The following is a 20211-nucleotide window of genomic DNA, read 5'->3' as shown; positions in this document are numbered from 1 at the left end:
TCTTAATAGCATGACAAAATATGAATTGCAAAATCCTTGAGAAAAGTGATCGATCGATGATTATCTTATATGCCTTGCAAAATCCTTGAAAATATCGTAAGATTGATTGATCATATTGAATGCATGTCTAAAATGTATAATCATGCAATTCAAGTTGAAAATCTTTATCTCTTGTCATAGTAAAATTTGTCTCTTATCTTTTGACTTGAAAAAGATTTTCATCAAAGTTTCGCATTTACATTATGCTTAATGAGAATAACGATAAGTTCTACGGTTAGAGCTTATCGGTTTATACTTGAATTCAATGATGAAATTCAAGTGTTTTATCTTCTCATAATATGGCATATAGATAGGGGGAGTTATGTTTAACTCCGTCATCGATTGATTGTCATCATCAAAAAGGGGGAGATTGTTGAATCTCGGATTTTGATGATGAAATCAATTGATGGGTTAATTGATCTAATCCATATTATTGAGTTAAGTGTGCAGGATTAACTACGATAACCAGAAAACACAAAGCAAGAATGCCGGAGTCAAGATCGATGGACGTTTAAGAGTCCGAAGAATCGTCGGAGATGCTGTCGGAACCAACCGAGAAGAAATCGGGAACCTATCGGAAGTTCGCCGAAGAGATCGTCGGAGGTTCACGGAGATCACCGAGAAGGCTCAGCTACTCGTTAAAGTCATCACAAGATCGGGAGCTTGATGGGAGTCCGTCGGAAGAAGTTCGTCGGAAAGCTCGCCGAAACAAGACTCGACGTTCGCGGTTGAAAGCTTGCTTAGGATGTGTTTTTGTTATGTAGTTCACTTGTAATTAGGATTAGGATTAAGAGATAATCCTATATCCTGGTTAGGGGCCGACTGGGCCCAAAGTCAGAGTTGGTTTAAGCTAAAAATTAAGCTAAACCAGCGAACTAGAGAGCCAAGATTGAAGCCCAACTAGTGGCTGAAAACATTGTAGTTGGGCTGAAAACACTGTAGGCGGTGGCACCGCCAAGATGGGCGGTGACACCTCCTTGGCTGGGCGGTTGCACCGTCCAGCACCCGAGCGCTGGGCGGTGGCACCGCCTGGTTGGGCGGTGGCACCTCCAGCACCGGAAACCCTAAGAAAATTCAAATTTTGGAGCCCAAAATTTGAATCCTCTTGAGGCCTATAAATACCCCTCAAATCTCAGCTGAGGTTACAACTTTTGAGAAGCATTTTGATTGAGAGAAAAGTCTTAGAAAGTCTTAGCAAGTCTTGTTTTCAATTTGCTAGAGAGTTCTCCTCCTTCTTTCTTATTGAAAATTTGTAAGAGGTTGAGCTGCTTGTAAAAGGTTGTAAGAGGGGTGTTTACCCTTCCATTTCAAGAGACTTGCTAGTGGAAGGTGGGAGCCTCATCGAAGAGGGGCCTCGCAAGTGGAGTAGGTCATTTGACCGAACCACTCTAAAAATCGGCGTAATATCTGGTTTGCTCTTTATTATTGTCATTTACATTACTGCAAATCTTCTTACTGCTTTAGTTCCTTATTACTCTTGTTGCGCAACTTCAAGAATACGCCTTCAAGTTAAATTTCTCAAGTTTCGTTCTTAACGTACGAAAGATTTTGATTAAAATCGAAGTTTTAATCCGCTGCACTAATTCACCCCCCCCCTCTTAGTGCCGCTCCGATCCTAACATAGGTGCTATGAATGTCATATCATGTCAAGATATCAAGAACTTGAATCGCAATTTTACATGTTGATATCTTACCATTTGATGATAGCAAACTTGCATGATGATAACAATAGATATTATGTTTTTCATGCAATGAGTTAAACTTATATCACAAAAACTTGATTGTGGTACTTCTCCATTTTTTTGATGACAAAGGGGGAGAAGTATGTTGATGACATGACATGTTATGCATAAGTTTATGATGACATGTTGCTTGGATTTTTGAATCCAAGAGTTTCTATCAATATGGCATATTGATAGGGGGAGTTTGTTTAAACTCTGGGAGTCAAGGTTACCTCCGACTATGATGACATGTTGCTTAAATTTTTGAATCTAAGAGTTTCTATCAATATGGCATATTGATAGGGGGAGTTTGTTTAAACTCCGGGAGTTAAGTTTAACTCCGTCATCAAGTGGTTGTCATCATAAAAAAGGGGGAGATTGTTGAATCTCGTATTTTGATGATGAAACTACTTGATATATGTTTATGATTTAATCTGCATTTTGAGTGACGCAGGATGCCTCGATCAGGATGAGACAATTAAAGCAGGAAAATCATGTTGGGCCGAAGGAACATGTCAGAAGATTGGACGTCGGGCCGGTGGATCGGTCGACGTATCGACAGAAGGCTTCGGGCCGTGGACTCGGGCATCGGGCCAAGAAGAGCGGGTATTGTGCCAAGGATATCGGAGTTGCGGAGTCAACTGGCCGATTGGGCAATAGGCTGCAGAAAAGGACGATGCGTCAAAGAATCGGACGAAGCGTCGAGGGACCAATGACATGTTGGACAACTTGGTTAATTGCTTAGGATTAATTGTCTCGATCGAAGTTTCTGTTTTACATGTGCAGGATTAACTACGATGAAAGTAAGACATGCAGTATGAGTTGCGCCGGAGTCATGACAATGATCACGTTGGGAGTTCGAGAGCTCGACGGAAGTTCGTACAGTCGTTAGAGGGTTTGCGGGAACAAATCCGAGAAGTCCAGAAGCTTGCCAAAGGAGCTCGTCGGAACTTGCCAAGTGGATCGTCGCAAGTCCAGGAGTTTGCCGGAAGTCCGCAGGAGGATCACCGAGGGTTCATCGGATGATCGACGGAAGTTCACCGGAAACTCGCCGGAAGAAGCGATTGACGCACCGGAGCAAGCTGCAGAATATGTCTTAGGAAATAATCGTAGTTAGCACATTAATTAAGTTAGAAATGGGAGGTGATCCCATTAGCTTAATCTTGGGGCAATTGGGCCCCTGAAAGAATCAAATTGGGCCGAATGGATCAACCCATTCGGACCCTGATTGCTGTGGGAGGTGCAACCGCCCAAGCCAGGAGGTAGCACCGCCCAGGCTATGTCTCCCAGCGAGACTGGGAGGTGCGACCGCCCCAGCCAAGAGGTGGCACCGCCCCGGGCTCAGTCTTCGAGCGAGACTGGGCGGTGCAACCTCTTCTGCCAAGAGGTAGCACCGCCAGAGCTCAAGTTTCGAGCTTTGCCAGGCGGTGCAACCTCCCTAGTCAGGCGGTGCAACCACTTGAGCTCGGTCTTCGAGCTCTGGCAGAGAGGTGCAACCGCCCCTGACAGAGGTGGCACCGTCCAGAGGCTCAGTCTTCGAGCTCTGCCAGGCGGTGCAAACGCCCCAGTCAGGAGGTGCAACCGCCTGATCCCGGAATTCCGGGAATTGACAGATTTGAGCTCCAAATTTGAACTGGGTTGGGGCCTATAAATACCCCACCCATTCAGCACTGAAAGCACAGAACACACACTCGAAATCTTGCTGTCTTTCTATGGTTCTTAGAGCTCAAAACTGCTAGTTCTCCTCTTTCTGTTCTTCAAAGTTTGAGTTGTAAAGAGAGGAGAGAAAACTTCTGTAAGGGTTGTCTCCTAAGCCCGTCAAAAGGAGTGAATCTGTAAGAAGGTGGTTGGCCTTCGCCTATTGAATGAAGGCCTCTAGTTGACGTCGGTGACCTCATCGGTGGAGGAAGCCAAAAGTGGAGTAGGTCAAGATTAACCAAACCACTCTAAATCTCGGTTCGCATTTCCTTTAAGCATTTTACCTTCACTGCAAACTTCTCAATAGTTACTGCCCTCTGCGATTTTACAAACAAGTTTCAACGTTTAGACGTAAATCTGCGTTTAGACGTAAATATGCGTTTAGACGTAAATCTGCTTTTTCGTATGATCATCATATTGCAGATTGCATTTACGTTTTGAGCTTTACCAATACTGGACACTACCTTTATACTCCTGCTTAAACTGCGTCTTATCTAATCAAGTGATTTACGAATCAGCATTTAGACGTAAATCAGTTTCTTCGTACGAACTTCGAATTTCAGTTTACGCCGATATTCTGGTTTTCATCATAGCTGCAAACTGCCTGCTTAGTTTGACATTAACATTGATTAGTATCAACTTTCATACAGAAGTTGTTTTTATCGTTTGAACGTAGCTTTCGATTTTAATCGCCAAAAGTTTTCCGCTGCACTAATTCACCGAGCCCTCTTAGTGCTCTCGATCCTAACAAAGCTCTCTCCGAGCCCTAGCTCGACGATTGCGTATCGGTCATGGCGAGCACGTGCCGAAACCATCGGCACTTTCTAGAACGATCTCGGAATCGCTATTGTGATCCCAATCCGGAAAGCTCTCTCCGAGCCCCTCGATACTGAATACATATCGGTCACGGAAAATTCCCAGCCCCAAAAATATCGTCTCGGAGGTCTACGTGACATGTTTCGTATCCCGGGATGCAAAAAGGAGTGCAACACAAGGACTTCCCAGGGGCTCACCCATCCTAGTTCTACTCTGGCCCAAGCACGCTTAACTTTGGAGTTCTAATGGGATCCGGTGATTTTGTGCTGGCATTATCGCACCTGTTTCACGTGCTTCGTCCTTCGCCTATGTGCACGTTACGGTCGGCGCATCAACGTCCGGAGCCTCTTGCCCGTCACGAAACCGTCGGCGCTTTCTCGAACGTTCACGAAATCCCTATTGCAAGCTCTCTCCGAGCCCTAGCCCGACGATTGCGTATCGGTCACGGCAAGCGCGTGCCGAAACCATTGGCACTTTCTAGAATGATCTCGGAATCGCTATTGCGACCCCAATCCGGAAAGCTCTCTCCGAGCCCCTCGATACTGACAGCGTAGCGGTCACGGCAAATTCCGAGACCCAAAACAATCGTCTCGGAGCTCTACGGGAGATGTTTCGTATCTCGGGAGGCAAAAAGGAGTGCAACACGAGGACTTCCCAGGGGGTAACCCATCCTAGTACTACTCTGGCCCAAGCACGCTTAACTTCGGAGTTCTTATGAGATCCGGTGATTTAGTGCTGGCATTATCGCACCTGTTTCGCGTGCTTCGTCCCTCGCCTATGTGAACATCATGGTCGGCGCATCAACGTCCGGAGCCTCTTGCCCGTCACGAAACCGTCGGCGCTTTCTCGAATGTTCACGAAATCCCTTTTGCAAGCTCTCTCCGAGTCGTAGCCCGACGACTGCGTATCGGTCACGGCAAGCGTGTGCCGAAACCAATAGCACTTTCTAGAACGATCTCCGAATCGTTATTGCGACCCCAATCCGGAAAGCTCTCTCCGAGCCCCTCGATACTGAATACGTATCGGTCACGGAAAATTCCCAGCCCCAAAAATATCGTCTCGGAGGTCTACGTGAGATGTTCCATATCCCGGGACGCAAAAAGGAGTGCAACACGAGAACTTCCCAGGGGGTCACCCATCCTAGTTCTACTCTGGCCCAAGCCCGCTTAACTTCGGAGTTCTGATGGGATCCGGTGATTTAGTGCTGGCATTATCGCACCCGTTTCGCGTGCTTCGTCCCTCGCCAATGTGCTCGTCGCGGTCGGCGCATCAACGTCCGGAGCCTCTTGCCTGTCACAAAACCGTCGACGCTTTCTCGAACGTTCACGAAATCCCTATCACAAGCTCTCTCCGAGCCCTAGCCCGACGACTGCGTATCGGTCACGGCAAGCGCGTGCCGAAACCATCGGCACTTTCTAGAACGATATCGGAATCGCTATTGCGACCCCAATCCGGAAAATTCTCTCCGATCCCCTCGATACTGACTGTGTAGCGGTCACGAAAAATTCCCAGCCCCAAAACAATCGTCTCGGAGGTCTACGTGAGATGTTTCGTATCCCGGGACGCAAAAAGGAGTGCAACACGAGGACTTCCCAGGGGGTCACCCATCCTAGTACTACTTTGGCCCAAGCACGCTTAATTTCGGAGTTCTGATGGGATCCGGTGATTTAGTGCTGGCATTATCACACCCGTTTCGCGTGCTTCGTCCCTCGCCTATGTGCACGTCGCGGTCGGCGCATCAACGTCCGGAGCCTCTTGCCCAACACGAAATCATCGGCGCTTTCTCGAACGTTCACAAAATCCCTATTGCAAGCTCTCTCCGAGCCCTAGCCCGACGACTGCGTATCGGTCACGGCAAGCGTGTGCCGAAACCAACGGCACTTTCTAGAACGATCTCGGAATCGCTATTGTGACCCCAATCCAGAAAGCTCTCTCCGAGCCCCTCGATACTGAATACGTATCGGTCACGGAAAATTTCCAGCCCCAAAAATATCGTCTCGGAGGTCTACGTGAGATGTTCCATATCCCGGGACGCAAAAAGGAGTGCAACACGAGGACTTCCCAGGGGGTCACCCATCCTAGTTCTACTCCAGCCCAAGCCCGCTTAACTTCGGAGTTCTGATGGGATCCGATGATTTAGTGCTGGCATTATCGCACCCTTTTCGCGTGCTTCGTCCCTCGCCAATGTGCTCGTCGCGGTCGGCGCATCAACGTATGGAGCCTCTTGCCCGTCACAAAACCGTCGGCGCTTTCTCGAACATTCACGAAATCCCTATCACAAGCTCTCTCCGAGCCCTAGCCCGACGACTGCGTATCGGTCACGGCAAGCGCGTGCCGAAACCATCGGCACTTTCTACAACGATCTCGGAATCGCTATTGTGACCCCAATCCGGAAAATTCTCTCTGATCCCCTCGATACTGACTGCATAGCAGTCATGAAAAATTCCCAGCCCCAAAACAATCGTCTCGGAGGTCTACGTGAGATGTTTCATATCCCGGGACGCCAAAAGGAGTGCAACACGAGGACTTCCCAGGGGGTCACCCATCCTAGTACTACTCTGGCCCAAGCATGCTTAATTTCGGAGTTTTGATGGGATCCGGTGATTTAGTGCTAGCATTATCGCACCCGTTTCGCGTGCTTCGTCCCTCGCCTATGTGCACGTCATGGTTGGCGCATCAACGTCCGGAGCCTCTTGCCCATCACTAAACCGTCGGTGCTTTCTCGAACGGTCTCGAAATCCCTATTGCAAGCTCTCTCCTAGCCCTAGCCCGACGACTACGTATCAGTCACGGCAAGCGCATGCAGAAACCATCGGCACTTTCTAGAACGAACTCGGAATCACTATTGCGACCCCAATCCGGAAAGCTCTCTCCGAGCCCCTCGATACTGACTGCGTAGCGGTCACAGCAAATTTCCAGCCCCAAAACAATCGTCTCGGAGCTCTACGGGAGATGTTTCGTATCCCGCGAAGCAAAAAGGAGTGCAACACGAGGACTTCCCAGGGGGTCACCCATCCTAGTACTACTCTGGCCCAAGCACGCTTAACTTCAGAGTTTTGATGGGATCCGGTGATTTAGTGCTGGCATTATCGCACCCGTTTCGCGTGCTTCGTCCCTCGCCTATGTGCACGTCGTGGTTGGCGCATCAACGTCCGGAGCCTCTTGCCCATCACTAAACCGTCGGCGCTTTCTCGAACGGTCTCGAAATCCCTATTGCAAGCTCTCTCCGAGCCCTAGCCCGACGACTGCGTATCGGTCATGGCAAGCGCGTGCAGAAACTATCAGCACTTTCTAGAATGAACTCGGAATCGTTATTGCGACCCCAATCCGGAAAGCTCTCTCCGAGGCCCTCGATACTGGCTGCGTAGCGGTCACGGCAAATTTCCAGCCCCAAAACAATCATCTCGGAGCTCTACGGTAGATGTTATGTATCCCGGGATGCAAAAAGGAGTGCAACACGAGGACTTCCTAGGGGGTCACCCATCCTAGTACTACTCTGGCCCAAGCACGCTTAACTTCGGAGTTTTGATGGGATCCGGTGATTTAGTGTTGGCATTATCGCACCCGTTTCGCGTGCTTCGTCCCTCGCCTATGTTCACGTCGCGATCGGCGCATCAACGTCCGGAGCCTCTTGCCCGTCACGAAACCGTCAGCGCTTTCTCAAACGTTCACGAAATCCCTATTGCAAGCTCTCTCCGAGCCCTAGCCCGACGACTGCGTATCGGTCACGGCAAGCGCGTGCAGAAACCATCAGCACTTTCTAGAACGATCTCGGAATCGCTATTGCGACCCCAATCCGGAAAGCTCTCTCCGAGCCCCTCGATACTGGCTGCGTAGTGGTCACGGCAAATTTCGAGCCCCAAAACAATCGTCTCGGAGCTCTACGGGAGATGTTCGTATCCCGGGATGCAAAAAGGAGTGCAACACGAGGACTTCCCAGGGGGTCACCCATCCTAGTACTACTTTGGCCCAAGCACGCATAACTTCGGAGTTTTGATGGGATCCGGTGATTTAGTGCTGGCATTATCGCACCCGTTTCGCGTGCTTCGTCCCTTGCCTATGTTCACGTCGCGATCGGCGCATCAACGTCCGGAGCCTCTTGCCCATCACAAAACCGTCGGCACTTTCTCGAACGTTCACGAAATCCCTATTGCAAGCTCTCTCCGAGCCCTAGCCCGACGACTGCGTATCGGTCACGGCAAGCACGTGCCGAAACCATCGGCACTTTCTAGAACGAACTCGGAATCGCTATTGCGACCCCTATCCGGAAAGCTCTCTCCGAGCCCCTCGATACTGACTGCGTAGTGGTCACAGCAAATTTCCAGCCCCAAAACAATCGTCTCGGAGCTCTACGGGAGATGTTTCGTATCCCGGGATGCAAAAAGGAGTGCAACACGAGGACATCCCAGGGGGTCACCCATCCTAGTACTACTCTGGCCCAAGCACACTTAACTTCGGAGTTTTGTTGGGATCCGGTGATTTAGTGCTGGCATTATCGCACCCGTTTCGCGTGCTTCATCCCTCGCCTATGTGCACGTCACAGTCGGCGCATCAACGTCCGGAGCCTCTTGCCCGTCACGAAACCGTCGGCGCTTTCTCGAACGGTCACGAAATCCCTATTGCAAGCTCTCTCCGAGCCCTAGCCCGATGACTACGTATCAGTCATGGCAAGCGCATGCAGAAACCATCGGCACTTTCTAGAACGAACTCGGAATCGCTATTGCGACCCCAATCCGGAAAGCTCTCTCCGAGCCCCTCGATACTGACTGCGTAGCGGTCACGGCAAATTTCGAGCCCCAAAACAATCGTCTCGGAGCTCTACGGGAGATGTTTCGTATCCCGCGATGCAAAAAGGAGTGCAACACGAGGACTTCCCAGGGGGTCACCCATCCTAGTACTACTCTGGCCCAAGCACGCTTAACTTCGGAGTTTTGATGGGATCCGGTGATTTAGTGCTGGCATTATCGCACCCGTTTCGCGTGCTTCGTCCCTCGCCTATGTGCACGTCGCGGTCGGCGCATCAACGTCCGTAGCCTCTTGCCCATCACTAAACCGTCGGCGCTTTCTCGAACGGTCTCGAAATTCCTACTGCAAGCTCTCTCCGAGCCCTAGCCCGACGACTGCGTATCGGTCACGGCAAGCGCGTGTAGAAACCATCAGCACTTTCTAGAATGAACTCGGAATCGCTATTGCGACCCCAATCCGGAAAGCTCTCTCCGAGCCCCTCGATACTGGCTGCGTAGCTGTCATGGCAAATTTCCAGCCCCAAAACAATCATCTCGGAGCTCTACGGTAGATGTTTCGTATCCCGGGATGCAGAAAGGAGTGCAACACGAGGACTCCCTAGGGGGTCACCCATCCTAGTACTACTATGGCCCAAGCACGCTTAACTTCGGAGTTTTGATGGGATCCGGTGATTTAGTGCTGGCATTATCGCACTCGTTTCGCGTGCTTCGTCCCTCGCCTATGTTCACGTCGCGATCGGCGCATCAACGTCCGGAGCCTCTTGCCCGTCACGAAACCGTCAGCGCTTTCTCAAACGTTCACGAAATCCCTATTGCAAGCTCTCTCCGAGCCCTCGCCCGACGACTGCGTATCAGTCACGGCAAGCGCGTGCAGAAACCATCAGCACTTTCTAGAACGAACTCGGAATCGCTATTGCGACCCCAATCCGGAAAGCTCTCTCCGAACCCTCGATACTGGCTGCGTAGCGGTCACGGCAAATTTCGAGCCCCAAAACAATCGTCTCGGAGCTCTACGGGAGATGTTCGTATCCCGGGATGCAAAAAGGAGTGCAACACGAGGACTTCCCAGGGGGTCACCCATCCTAGTACTACTTTGGCCCAAGCACGCATAACTTGGGAGTTTTGATGGGATCCGGTGATTTAGTGCTGGCATTATCGCACCCGTTTCGCGTGCTTCGTCCCTCGCCTATGTTCACGTCGCGATCGGCGCATCAACGTCCGGAGCCTCTTGCCCGTCATGAAACCGTCGGCACTTTCTCGAACGTTCACGAAATCCCTATTGCAAGCTCTCTCCGGAAAGCTCTCTCCGAGCCCCTCGATACTGACAGCGTAGCGGTCACAGCAGATTTTGAGCCCCAAAACAATCGTCTCGGAGCTCTACGGGAGATGTTTCGTATCCCGCGATGCAAAAAGGAGTGCAACACGAGGACTTCCCAGGGGGTCACCCATCCTAGTACTACTCTGGCCCAAGCACGCTTAACTTCGGAGTTTTGATAGGATCCGGTGATTCAGTGCTAGCATTATCACAACCGTTTCGCGTGCTTCGTCCCTCGCCTATGTGCACGTCGCAGTCGGCGCATCAACGTCCGAAGCCTCTTGCCCGTCATGAAACCGTCGGCGCTTTCTCGAACGGTCTCGAAATCCCTATTGCAATCTCTCTCCGAGCCCTAGCCCGACGACTGCGTATCGGTCACGGCAAGCGCGTGTAGAAACCATCGGCACTTTCTAGAACGAACTCGGAATCGCTATTGCGACCCCAATCCGGAAAGCTCTCTTTGAGCCCCTCGATACTGACTGCGTCGCGGTCATGGCAAATTTCGAGCCCCAAAACAATCGTCTCGGAGCTCTTCGGGTGATGTTTCGTATCCCGCGATGCAAAAAGGAGTGCAACACGAGGACTTCCCAGGGGGTCACCCATCCTAGTACTACTTTGGCCCAAGCACGCATAACTTCAGAGTTTTGATGGGATCCGGTGATTTAGTGCTGGCATTATCGCACCCGTTTCGCGTTCTTCGTCCCTCGCCTATGTTCACGTTGCGATCGGCGCATCAACGTCCGGAGCCTCTTGCCCGTCACGAAACCGTCGGCACTTTCTCGAACGTTCACGAAATCCCTTTTGCAAGCTCTCTCCGAGCCCTAGCCCGACGACTGCGTATCGGTCACGGCAAGCACGTGCCGAAACCATCGGCACTTTCTAGAACGAACTCGGAATCACTATTGCGACCCCAATCCGGAAAGCTCTCTCCGAGCCCCTCGATACTGACTGCGTAGCGGTCACAGCAAATTTCCAGCCCCAAAACAATCGTCTCGGAGCTCTACGGGAGATATTTCGTATCCCGGGATGCAAAAATGAGTGTAACATGAGGACATCCCAGGGGGTCACCCAACCTAGTACTACTCTGGCCCAAGCACGCTTAACTTCGGAGTTTTGATGGGATCCGGTGATTTAGTGCTAGCATTATCGCACCCGTTTCGCGTGCTTCGTCCGTCGCCTATGTGCACGTCACACTCGGTGCATCAACGTCCGGAGCCTCTTGCCCGTCACGAAACCGTCGGCGCTTTCTCGAACGGTCACGAAATCCCTATTGCAAGCTCTCTCCGAGCCCTAGCCCGACGACAACGTATCAGTCACGGCAAGCGCATGTAGAAACCATCGGCACTTTCTAGAACGAACTCGGAATCGCTATTGCGACCCCAATCCGGAAAGCTCTCTCCGAGCCCCTCGATACTGATTGCGTAGCGGTAACGGCAAATTTCGAGCCCCAAAACAATCGTCTCGGAGCTCTACGGGAGATGTTTCGTATCCCGCGATGCAAAAAGGAGTGCAACACGAGGACTTCCCAGGGGGTCACCCATCCTAGTACTACTCTGGCCCAAGCACGCTTAACTTCGGAGTTTTGATGGGATCCGGTGATTTAGTGCTGGCATTATCGCACCCGTTTCGCGTGTTTCGTCCCTCGCCTAAGTTCACGTCGCGATCGACGCATCAAAGTCCGGAGCCTCTTGCCCGTCACTAAACCGTCGGCACTTTCTCGAACGTTCACTAAATCCCTATTGCAAGCTCTCTCCGAGCCCTAGCCCGACGACTGCGTATCGGTCACAGCAAGCACATGCCGAAACCATCGGAACTTTCTAGAACGAACTCGGAATCGCTATTGCGACCCCAATCCGGAAAGCTCTCTCCGAGCCCCTCGATACTGACAGCGTAGCGGTCACAGCAAATTTCCAGCCCCAAAACAATCGTCTCGGAGCTCTACGGGAGATATTTCGTATCCCGGGATGCAAAAATGAGTGTAACATGAGGACATCCCAGGGGGTCACCCAACCTAGTACTACTCTGGCCCAAGCACGCTTAACTTCGGAGTTTTGATGGGATCCGGTGATTTAGTGCTGGCATTATCGCACCCGTTTCGCGTGCTTCGTCCCTCGCCTATATGCACGTCACAGTCGGCGCATCAACGTCCGGGGCCTCTTGCCCATCACGAAACCGTCGACGCTTTCTCGAACGGTCTCGAAATCCCTATTGCAAGCTCTCTCCGAGCCCTAGCCCGACGACTGCGTATCAATCACGGCAAGCACGTGCAAAAACCATCGGCACTTTCTAGAACGAACTCGGAATCGCTATTGCGACCCCAATCCGGAAAGCTCTCTCTGAGCCCCTCGATACTGACTGCGTAGCGGTCACAGCAAATTTCCAGCCCCAAAACAATCGTCTCGGAGCTCTACGGGAGATATTTCGTATCCCGGGATGCAAAAATGAGTGCAACACGAGGACTTCCCAGGGGGTCACCCATCCTAGTACTACTCTGGCCCAAGCACGCTTAACTTCAGAGTTTTGATGGGATCCGGTGATTTAGTGCTGGCATTATCGCACCTGTTTCGCGTGCTTCGTCCCTCGCCTAAGTTCACGTCGCGATCGGCGTATCAAAGTCCGGAGCCTCTTGCCCGTCACTAAACCGTCGGCACTTTCTCGAACGTTCACGAAATCCCTATTGCAAGCTCTCTCCGAGCCCTAGCCCGATGACTGCGTATCGGTCACGGTAAGCACGTGCCGAAACCATCGGCACTTTCTAGAACGAACTCGGAATCGCTATTGCGACCCCAATCCGGAAAGCTCTCACCGAGCCCCTCGATACTGACAGCGTAACGGTCACAGCAAATTTCGAGCACCAAAACAATCGTCTCGGAGCTCTACGGGAGATGTTTCGTATCCCGCGATGCAAAAAGGAGTCCAACACGAGGACTTCCCAGGGGGTCACCCATCCTAGTACTACTTTGGCCCAAGCACGCTTAACTTCGGAGTTTTGATGGGATCCGATGATTTAGTGCTGGCATTATCGCACCCGTTTCGCGTGCTTCGTCCCTCGCCTATGTTCATGTCGCGATCGGCGCATCAATGTCCGGAGCCTCTTGCCCATCACTAAACCGTCGGCACTTTCTCGAACGTTCACGAAATCCCTATTGCAAGCTCTCTCCGAGCCCTAGCCCGACGACTGCGTATCGGTCACGGCAAGCACGTGCCGAAACCATCGGCACTTTCTAGAACGAACTCGGAATCGCTATTGCGACCCCAATCCGGAAAGCTCTCTCCGAGCCCCTCGGTACTGACAGCGTAGCGGTCACAGCAAATTTCCAGCCCCAAAACAATCGTCTCGGAGCTCTACGGGAGATGTTTCGTATCCCGGGATGCAAAAAGGAGTGCAACACACGGACTTCCCAAGGGGTCACCCATCCTAGTACAACTCTGGCCCAAGCACGCTTAACTTCGGAGTTTTGATGGGATCCGGTGATTTAGTGTTGGCATTATCGCACCCATTTCGCGTGCTTCGACCCTCGCCTATGTGCACGTCGCGGTCGGCGTATCAACGTCCGGAGCCTCTTGCCAGTCACGAAACCGTCGGCGCTTTCTCGAACGGTCTCGAAATCCCTATTGCAAAATCTCTCCGAGCCCTAGCCCGACGATTGCATATCGGTCACGGCAAGCACGTGCCGAAACCATCGGCACTTTCTAGAACGAACTCGGAATCGCTATTGCGACCCCAATCCGGAAAGCTCTCTCCGAGCCCCTCGATACTGACTGCGTAGCGGTCACGGCAAATTTCGAGCCCCAAAACAATCGTCTCGGAGCTCTACGGGAGATGTTTCCTATCCCGCGATGCAAAAAGGAGTGCAACACGAGGACTTCCCAGGGGGTCACCCATCCTAGTACTACTCTGGCCCAAGCACGCTTAACTTCGGAGTTTTGATGGGATCCGGTGATTTAGTGCTGGCATTATCGCACCCGTTTCGCGTGCTTCGTCCCTCGCCTATGTTCACGTCACGATCGGCGCATCAACGTCCAGAGCCTCTTGCCCGTCACTAAACCGTCGGCACTTTCTCGAACGTTCACGAAATTCCTATTGCAAGCTCTCTCTGAGCCCTAGCCCGACGACTGCGTATCGGTCACGGCAAGCACGTGCCGAAACCATCGGCACTTTCTAGAATGAACACGGAATCGCTATTGCGACCACAATCCGGAAAGCTCTCTCCGAGCCCCTCGATACTGACAGCGTAGCGGTCACAGCAAATTTCGAGCCCCAAAACAATCGTCTCGGAGCTCTACGGGAGATATTTCGTATCCCGGGATACAAAAAGGAGTGCAACACGAGGACATCCCAGGGGGTCACCCATCCTAGTACTACTCTTGCCCAAGCACGCTTACCTTCGGAGTTTTGATGGGATCCGGTGATTTAGTGCTGGCATTATCGCACCCGTTTCGCTTGCTTCATCCCTCGCCTATGTACACGTCGCAGTCGGCGCATCAACGTCCGGAGCCTCTTGCCCGTCACGAAACCGTCGGCGCTTTCTCGAACGGTCTCAAAATCCCTATTGCAAGATCTCTCCGAGCCCTAGCCCGACGACTGCGTTTCGGTCACGGCAAGCACGTGCCGAAACCATCGGCACTTTCTGGAACGAACTCGGAATCGCTTTTGCGACCCCAATCCGGAAAGCTCTCTCCGAGCCCCTCGATACTGACTGCGTAGCGGTCACGGCAAATTTCGAGCCCCAAAACAATCGTCTCGGAGCTCTACGGGAGACGTTTCGTATCCCGCGATGCAAAAAGGAATGCAACACGAGGACTTCCCAGGGGGTCACCCATCCTAGTACTACTCTGGCCCAAGCACGCTTAACTTCGGAGTTTTGATGGGATCCGGTGATTTAGTGCTGGCATTATCGCACCAGTTTCTCGTGCTTCGTCCCTCGCCTATGTTCACGTCGCGATCGGCGCATCAACGTCCGGAGCCTCTTGCCCGTCACTAAACCGTCGGCACTTTCTCGAACGTTCACGAAATCCCTATTGCAAGCTCTCTCCGAGCCCTAGCCCGACGACTGCGTATCGGTCACGGCAAGCACGTGCCGAAACCATCGGCACTTTCTAGAACGAACTCGGAATCGCTATTGCGACCCCAATCCGGAAAGCTCTCTCCGATCCCCTGGATACTGACAGCGTAGCGGTCACAGCAAATTTCCAGCCCCAAAACAATCGTCTCGGAGCTCTACGGGAGATGTTTCGTATCCCGGGATGCAAAAAGGAGTGCAACACGAGGACTTCCCAGGGGGTCACCCATCCTAGTACTACTCTGGCCCAAGCACGCTTAACTTCGGAGTTTTGATGGGATCCGGTGATTTAGTGCTGGCATAATCGCACCCATTTCGCGTGCTTCGTCCCTCGCCTATGTGCACATCGCGGTCGGCGCATCAACGTCCGGAGCCTCATGCCCGTCACGAAACCGTCGGCGCTTTCTCGAACGGTCTCGAAATCCCTATTGCAAGCTCTCTCCGAGCCCTAGCCCGATGACTGCGTATCGGTCACGGCAAGCGCGTGCAGAATCCATCGGCACTTTCTAGAACGAACTCGGAATCACTATTGCGACCTCAATCCGGAAAGCTCTCTCCGAGCCCCTCGATACTGACAGCGCAGCGGTCACGGAAAATTTCGAGCCCCAAAACAATCGTCTCGGCGCTCTACGGGAGATGTTTCGTATCCCGCGATGCAAAAAGGAGTGCAACACGAGGACTTCCCAGGGGGTCACCCATCCTAGTACTACTCTGGCCTCAGCACGCTTAACTTCGGAGTTTTGATGGGATCCGGTGATTTAGTGCTGGCATTATCGCACCCGTTTCGCGTGCTTCGTCCCTCGCCTATTTTCACGTCGCGATCGGTGCATCAACGTCCGGAGCCTCTTGCCCGTCACGAAACCGTCGGCACTTTCTCGAACGTTCACGAAATCCCTATTGCAAGCTCTCTCCGAGCCCTCGCCCGACGACTGCGTATCGGTCACCGCAAGCACGTGCCGAAACCATCGGCACTTTCTAGAACGAACTCGGAATCGCTATTGCGACCCCAATCCGGAAAGCTCTCTCCGAGCCCCTCGATACTGACACCGTAGCTATCACAGCAAATTTCGAGCCCCAAAACAATCGTCTCGGAGCTCTACGGATGATGTTTCGTATCCCGGGATGCAAAAAGGAGTGCAACACGAGGACTTCCCAGGGGGTCACCCATCCTAGTACTACTCTGGCCCAAGCACGCTTAACTTTGGAGTTTTGATGGGATCCGGTGATTTAGTGCTGGCATTATCGCACCCGTTTCGCGTGCTTCGTCCCTCGCCTATGTTCACGTCGCGATCGGCGTATCAACGTCCGGAGCCTCTTGCCAGTCACGAAACCGTCGGCGCTTTCTCGAACGGTCTCGAAATCCCTATTGCAAGCTCTCTCCGAGCCCTAGCCCAACGACTGCGTATCGGTCACGGCAAGTACGTGCCAAAACCATCGGCACTTTCTAGAACGAACTCGGAATCGCTATTGCGACCCCAATCCGGAAAGCTCTCTCCGAGCCCCTCGATACTGACAGCGTAGCGGTCATGGCAAATTTCGAGCCCCAAAACAATCGTCTCGGAGCTCTACGGGATGATGTTTCGTATCCCGCGATGCAAAAAGGAGTGCAACACGAGGACTTCCCTGGGGGTCACCCATCCTAGTACTACTCTGGCCCAAGCACGCTTAACTTCGGAGTTTTGATGGGATCCGGTGATTTAGTGCTGGCATTATCGCACCCGTTTCGCGTGCTTCGTCCCTCGCCTATGTTCACGTCGCGATCGGCGCATCAACGTCCGGAGCCTCTTGCCCGTCACTAAACCGTCGGCACTTTCTCGAACGTTCACGAAATCCCTATTGCAAGCTCTCTCTGAGCCCTAGCCCAACGACTGCGTATCGGTCACGGCAAGCACGTGCCGAAACCATCGGCACTTTCTAGAACGAACTCGGAATCGCTATTGCGACCCCAATCCGGAAAGCTCTCTCCGAGCCCCTCGATATTGACAGCGTAGCGGTCATGGCAAATTTCGAGCCCCAAAACAATCGTCTCGGAGCTCTACGGGATGATGTTTCGTATCCCGCGATGCAAAAAGGAGTGCAACACGAGGACTTCCCTGGGGGTCACCCATCCTAGTACTACTCTGGCCCAAGCACGCTTAACTTCGGAGTTTTGATAGGATCCGGTGATTTAGTGCTGGCATTATCGCACCCGTTTCGCGTGCTTCGTCCCTCGCCTATGTTCACGTCGCGATCGGCGCATCAACGTCTGGAGCCTCTTGCCCGTCACTAAACCGTCGGCACTTTCTCGAACGTTCACGAAATCCCTATTGCAAGCTCTCTCCGAGCCGTAGCCCGACGACTGCGTATCGGTCACGGCAAGCACGTGCCGAAACCATCGGCACTTTCTAGAACGTAATCGGAATCGCTATTGCGACCCCAATCCGGAAAGCTCTCTCCGAGCCCCTCGATACTGACAGCGTAGCGGTCACAGCAAATTTCCAGCCCCAAAACAATCGTCTCGGAGCTCTACGAGAGATGTTTCGTATCCCGGGATGCAAAAAGGAGTGCAACACACGGACTTCCCAGGGGGTCACCCATCCTAGTACTACTCTGGCCCAAGCACGCTTAACTTCGGAGTTTTGATGGGATCTGGTGATTTAGTGCTGGCATTATCGCACCCATTTCGCGTGCTTCGTCCCTCGCCTATGTGCACGTCGCGGTCGGCGTATCAACGTCTGGAGCCTCTTGCCAGTCACGAAACCATCGGCGCTTTCTCGAACGGTCTCGAAATCCCTATTGCAAGCTCTCTCCGAGCCCTAGCCCGACGACTGCGTATCGGTCACGGCAAGCACGTGCCGAAACCATCGGCACTTTCTAGAACGAACTCGGCATCGCTATTGCGACCCCAATCCGGAAAGCTCTCTCCGAGCCCCTCGATACTGACAGCGTAGCGGTCACAGCAAATTTCGAGCCCCAAAACAATCATCTCGGAGCTCTACGGATGATGTTTCGTATCCCGCGATGCAAAAAGGAGTGCAACACGAGGACTTCCCTGGGGGTCACCCATCCTAGTACTACTCTGGCCCAAGCACGCTTAACTTCGGAGTTTTGATGGGATCCGGTGATTTAGTGCTGGCATTATCGCACCCGTTTTGCGTGCTTCGTCCCTCGCCTATGTTCACGTCGCGATCGGCGCATCAACGTCCGGAGCATCTTGCCCGTCACTAAACCGTCGGCACTTTCTCGAACGTTCACGAAATCCCTATTGCAAGCTCTCTCCGAGCCCTAGCCCAACGACTGCGTATCGGTCACGGCAAGCACGTGCCGAAACCATCGGCACTTTCTAGAACGAACTCGGAATCGCTATTGCGACCCCAATCCGGAAAGCTCTCTCCGAGCCCCTCGATACTGACAGTGTAGCGGTCACAGCAAATTTCCAGCCCTAAAACAATCGTCTCGGAGCTCTACGGATGATGTTTCGTATCCCGGGATGCAAAAAGGAGTGCAACACGAGGACTTCCCAGGGGATCACCCATCCTAGGACTACTCTGGCCCAAGCACGCTTAACTTCGGAGTTTTGATGGGATCCGGTGATTTAGTGCTGGCATTATCGCACCCGTTTCACGTGCTACGTCCCTCGCCTATGTCCACGTCGCGATCGGCGCATCAACGTCCGGAGCCTCTTGCCCGTCACTAAACCGTCGGCAATTTCTCGAACGTTCACGAAATCCCTATTGCAAGCTCTCTCCGAGCCCTAGCCCGACGACTGCGTATCGGTCACGGCAAGCACGTGCCGAAACCATCGGCACTTTCTAGAACGAACTCGGAATCGCTATTGCGACCCCAATCCGGAAAGCTCTCTCCGAGCCCCTCGATGCTGACAGCGTAGCGGTCACAGCAAATTTCGAGCCCCAAAACAATCGTCTCGTAGCTCTACGGATGATGTTTCATATCCCGGGATGCAAAAAGGAGTGCAACACGAGGACTTCCCAGGGGGTCACCCATCCTAGTACTACTCTGGCCCAAGCACGCTTAACTTCGGAGTTTTGATGGGATCCGGTGATTTAGTGCTGGCATTATCGCACCCATTTCGCGTGCTTCGTCCCTCGCCTATGTTCACGTCGCGATCGGCGCATCAACGACCGGAGTCTCTTGCCCGTCACTAAACCGTCGGCACTTTCTCGAACGTTCACGAAATCCCTATTGCAAGCTCTCTCCGAGCCCTAGCCCGACGACTTCGTATCGGTCACGGCAAGCACGTGCCGAAACCATCGGCACTTTCTAGAACGAAATCGGAATTGCTATTGTGACCCCAATCCGGAAAGCTCTCTCCGAGCCCCTCGATACTGACAGCGTAGCGGTCACAGCAAATTTCCAGCCCCAAAACAATCGTCTCGGAGCTCTACGGGAGATGTTTCGTATCCCGGGATGCAAAAAGGAGTGCGACACACGGACTTCCCAGGGGGTCACCCATCCTAGTACTACTCTGGCCCAAGCACGCTTAACTTCGGAGTTTTGATGGGATCCGGTGATTTTGTGCTGGCATTATCGCACCCATTTCGCGTGCTTCGTCCCTCGCCTATGTGCACGTCGCGGTCGGCGTATCAACGTCCGGAGCCTCTTGCCAGTCACGAAACCGTCGGCGCTTTCTCGAACGGTCTCGAAATCCCTATTGCAAGCTCTCTCCGAGCCCTAGCCCGACGACTACGTATCGGTCACGGCAAGCACGTGCCGAAACCATCGGCACTTTCTAGAACGAACTCGGAATCGCTATTGCGACCCCAATCCGGAAAGCTCTCTCCGAGCCCCTCGATATTGACAGCGTAGCGGTCACG

The 20211-nt window shown here is 52.6% G+C and overlaps 29 non-coding genes and 5 pseudogenes across 29 annotated transcripts; all 34 read right to left on the bottom strand.

Annotated features, from left to right (window-relative positions):
* Positions 1–4438: 4438 nt before the first annotated feature.
* LOC135602479 (5S ribosomal RNA) lies at positions 4439–4557 on the bottom strand (annotated as a pseudogene).
* Positions 4558–4907: 350 nt separating this feature from the next.
* LOC135599553 (5S ribosomal RNA) lies at positions 4908–5026 on the bottom strand. The gene has a single exon (XR_010481907.1). It is a non-coding gene; the product is annotated as a 5S ribosomal RNA (ribosomal RNA).
* Positions 5027–5376: 350 nt separating this feature from the next.
* Positions 5377–5495, bottom strand: LOC135599856 (5S ribosomal RNA). Its single transcript, XR_010482197.1, has one exon. It is a non-coding gene; the product is annotated as a 5S ribosomal RNA (ribosomal RNA).
* Positions 5496–5845: 350 nt separating this feature from the next.
* LOC135599754 (5S ribosomal RNA) lies at positions 5846–5964 on the bottom strand. The gene has a single exon (XR_010482097.1). It is a non-coding gene; the product is annotated as a 5S ribosomal RNA (ribosomal RNA).
* A 350-nt stretch (positions 5965–6314) lies between these two features.
* On the bottom strand, positions 6315–6433 carry LOC135600698 (5S ribosomal RNA). The gene has a single exon (XR_010483014.1). It is a non-coding gene; the product is annotated as a 5S ribosomal RNA (ribosomal RNA).
* A 350-nt stretch (positions 6434–6783) lies between these two features.
* Positions 6784–6902, bottom strand: LOC135601089 (5S ribosomal RNA). The gene has a single exon (XR_010483393.1). It is a non-coding gene; the product is annotated as a 5S ribosomal RNA (ribosomal RNA).
* Positions 6903–7252: 350 nt separating this feature from the next.
* Positions 7253–7371, bottom strand: LOC135603301 (5S ribosomal RNA). The gene has a single exon (XR_010484102.1). It is a non-coding gene; the product is annotated as a 5S ribosomal RNA (ribosomal RNA).
* A 350-nt stretch (positions 7372–7721) lies between these two features.
* On the bottom strand, positions 7722–7840 carry LOC135600309 (5S ribosomal RNA). The gene has a single exon (XR_010482634.1). It is a non-coding gene; the product is annotated as a 5S ribosomal RNA (ribosomal RNA).
* A 349-nt stretch (positions 7841–8189) lies between these two features.
* Positions 8190–8308, bottom strand: LOC135600665 (5S ribosomal RNA). The gene has a single exon (XR_010482982.1). It is a non-coding gene; the product is annotated as a 5S ribosomal RNA (ribosomal RNA).
* A 350-nt stretch (positions 8309–8658) lies between these two features.
* Positions 8659–8777, bottom strand: LOC135601078 (5S ribosomal RNA). The gene has a single exon (XR_010483383.1). It is a non-coding gene; the product is annotated as a 5S ribosomal RNA (ribosomal RNA).
* A 350-nt stretch (positions 8778–9127) lies between these two features.
* Positions 9128–9246, bottom strand: LOC135600541 (5S ribosomal RNA). Its single transcript, XR_010482861.1, has one exon. It is a non-coding gene; the product is annotated as a 5S ribosomal RNA (ribosomal RNA).
* Positions 9247–9596: 350 nt separating this feature from the next.
* LOC135601325 (5S ribosomal RNA) lies at positions 9597–9715 on the bottom strand. Its single transcript, XR_010483620.1, has one exon. It is a non-coding gene; the product is annotated as a 5S ribosomal RNA (ribosomal RNA).
* Positions 9716–10063: 348 nt separating this feature from the next.
* Positions 10064–10182, bottom strand: LOC135602096 (5S ribosomal RNA; annotated as a pseudogene).
* A 249-nt stretch (positions 10183–10431) lies between these two features.
* LOC135601144 (5S ribosomal RNA) lies at positions 10432–10550 on the bottom strand. Its single transcript, XR_010483447.1, has one exon. It is a non-coding gene; the product is annotated as a 5S ribosomal RNA (ribosomal RNA).
* A 350-nt stretch (positions 10551–10900) lies between these two features.
* LOC135601376 (5S ribosomal RNA) lies at positions 10901–11019 on the bottom strand. Its single transcript, XR_010483672.1, has one exon. It is a non-coding gene; the product is annotated as a 5S ribosomal RNA (ribosomal RNA).
* Positions 11020–11369: 350 nt separating this feature from the next.
* LOC135603515 (5S ribosomal RNA) lies at positions 11370–11488 on the bottom strand (annotated as a pseudogene).
* A 350-nt stretch (positions 11489–11838) lies between these two features.
* Positions 11839–11957, bottom strand: LOC135600530 (5S ribosomal RNA). The gene has a single exon (XR_010482850.1). It is a non-coding gene; the product is annotated as a 5S ribosomal RNA (ribosomal RNA).
* Positions 11958–12307: 350 nt separating this feature from the next.
* On the bottom strand, positions 12308–12426 carry LOC135602855 (5S ribosomal RNA; annotated as a pseudogene).
* Positions 12427–12776: 350 nt separating this feature from the next.
* LOC135600192 (5S ribosomal RNA) lies at positions 12777–12895 on the bottom strand. Its single transcript, XR_010482519.1, has one exon. It is a non-coding gene; the product is annotated as a 5S ribosomal RNA (ribosomal RNA).
* Positions 12896–13245: 350 nt separating this feature from the next.
* LOC135602061 (5S ribosomal RNA) lies at positions 13246–13364 on the bottom strand (annotated as a pseudogene).
* Positions 13365–13714: 350 nt separating this feature from the next.
* On the bottom strand, positions 13715–13833 carry LOC135600498 (5S ribosomal RNA). Its single transcript, XR_010482819.1, has one exon. It is a non-coding gene; the product is annotated as a 5S ribosomal RNA (ribosomal RNA).
* A 350-nt stretch (positions 13834–14183) lies between these two features.
* On the bottom strand, positions 14184–14302 carry LOC135600518 (5S ribosomal RNA). Its single transcript, XR_010482838.1, has one exon. It is a non-coding gene; the product is annotated as a 5S ribosomal RNA (ribosomal RNA).
* Positions 14303–14652: 350 nt separating this feature from the next.
* Positions 14653–14771, bottom strand: LOC135604639 (5S ribosomal RNA). Its single transcript, XR_010484246.1, has one exon. It is a non-coding gene; the product is annotated as a 5S ribosomal RNA (ribosomal RNA).
* Positions 14772–15121: 350 nt separating this feature from the next.
* Positions 15122–15240, bottom strand: LOC135599637 (5S ribosomal RNA). Its single transcript, XR_010481984.1, has one exon. It is a non-coding gene; the product is annotated as a 5S ribosomal RNA (ribosomal RNA).
* A 350-nt stretch (positions 15241–15590) lies between these two features.
* On the bottom strand, positions 15591–15709 carry LOC135599969 (5S ribosomal RNA). The gene has a single exon (XR_010482306.1). It is a non-coding gene; the product is annotated as a 5S ribosomal RNA (ribosomal RNA).
* Positions 15710–16059: 350 nt separating this feature from the next.
* Positions 16060–16178, bottom strand: LOC135599985 (5S ribosomal RNA). The gene has a single exon (XR_010482322.1). It is a non-coding gene; the product is annotated as a 5S ribosomal RNA (ribosomal RNA).
* A 350-nt stretch (positions 16179–16528) lies between these two features.
* On the bottom strand, positions 16529–16647 carry LOC135604034 (5S ribosomal RNA). Its single transcript, XR_010484186.1, has one exon. It is a non-coding gene; the product is annotated as a 5S ribosomal RNA (ribosomal RNA).
* A 351-nt stretch (positions 16648–16998) lies between these two features.
* Positions 16999–17117, bottom strand: LOC135602486 (5S ribosomal RNA). Its single transcript, XR_010483989.1, has one exon. It is a non-coding gene; the product is annotated as a 5S ribosomal RNA (ribosomal RNA).
* Positions 17118–17468: 351 nt separating this feature from the next.
* On the bottom strand, positions 17469–17587 carry LOC135600009 (5S ribosomal RNA). Its single transcript, XR_010482344.1, has one exon. It is a non-coding gene; the product is annotated as a 5S ribosomal RNA (ribosomal RNA).
* A 350-nt stretch (positions 17588–17937) lies between these two features.
* LOC135604354 (5S ribosomal RNA) lies at positions 17938–18056 on the bottom strand. Its single transcript, XR_010484218.1, has one exon. It is a non-coding gene; the product is annotated as a 5S ribosomal RNA (ribosomal RNA).
* A 350-nt stretch (positions 18057–18406) lies between these two features.
* Positions 18407–18525, bottom strand: LOC135602474 (5S ribosomal RNA). Its single transcript, XR_010483988.1, has one exon. It is a non-coding gene; the product is annotated as a 5S ribosomal RNA (ribosomal RNA).
* A 350-nt stretch (positions 18526–18875) lies between these two features.
* Positions 18876–18994, bottom strand: LOC135600356 (5S ribosomal RNA). The gene has a single exon (XR_010482679.1). It is a non-coding gene; the product is annotated as a 5S ribosomal RNA (ribosomal RNA).
* Positions 18995–19344: 350 nt separating this feature from the next.
* LOC135600506 (5S ribosomal RNA) lies at positions 19345–19463 on the bottom strand. The gene has a single exon (XR_010482827.1). It is a non-coding gene; the product is annotated as a 5S ribosomal RNA (ribosomal RNA).
* A 350-nt stretch (positions 19464–19813) lies between these two features.
* LOC135601632 (5S ribosomal RNA) lies at positions 19814–19932 on the bottom strand. Its single transcript, XR_010483904.1, has one exon. It is a non-coding gene; the product is annotated as a 5S ribosomal RNA (ribosomal RNA).
* Between the last annotated feature and the right edge of the window lie 279 nt (positions 19933–20211).

The sequence above is a fragment of the Musa acuminata genome, chromosome BXJ2-1, assembly GCF_036884655.1.
Source record: "Musa acuminata AAA Group cultivar baxijiao chromosome BXJ2-1, Cavendish_Baxijiao_AAA, whole genome shotgun sequence".
Lineage (NCBI taxonomy): Eukaryota > Viridiplantae > Streptophyta > Magnoliopsida > Zingiberales > Musaceae > Musa > Musa acuminata.
This window is presented reverse-complemented; position numbering and strand designations above follow the sequence as displayed.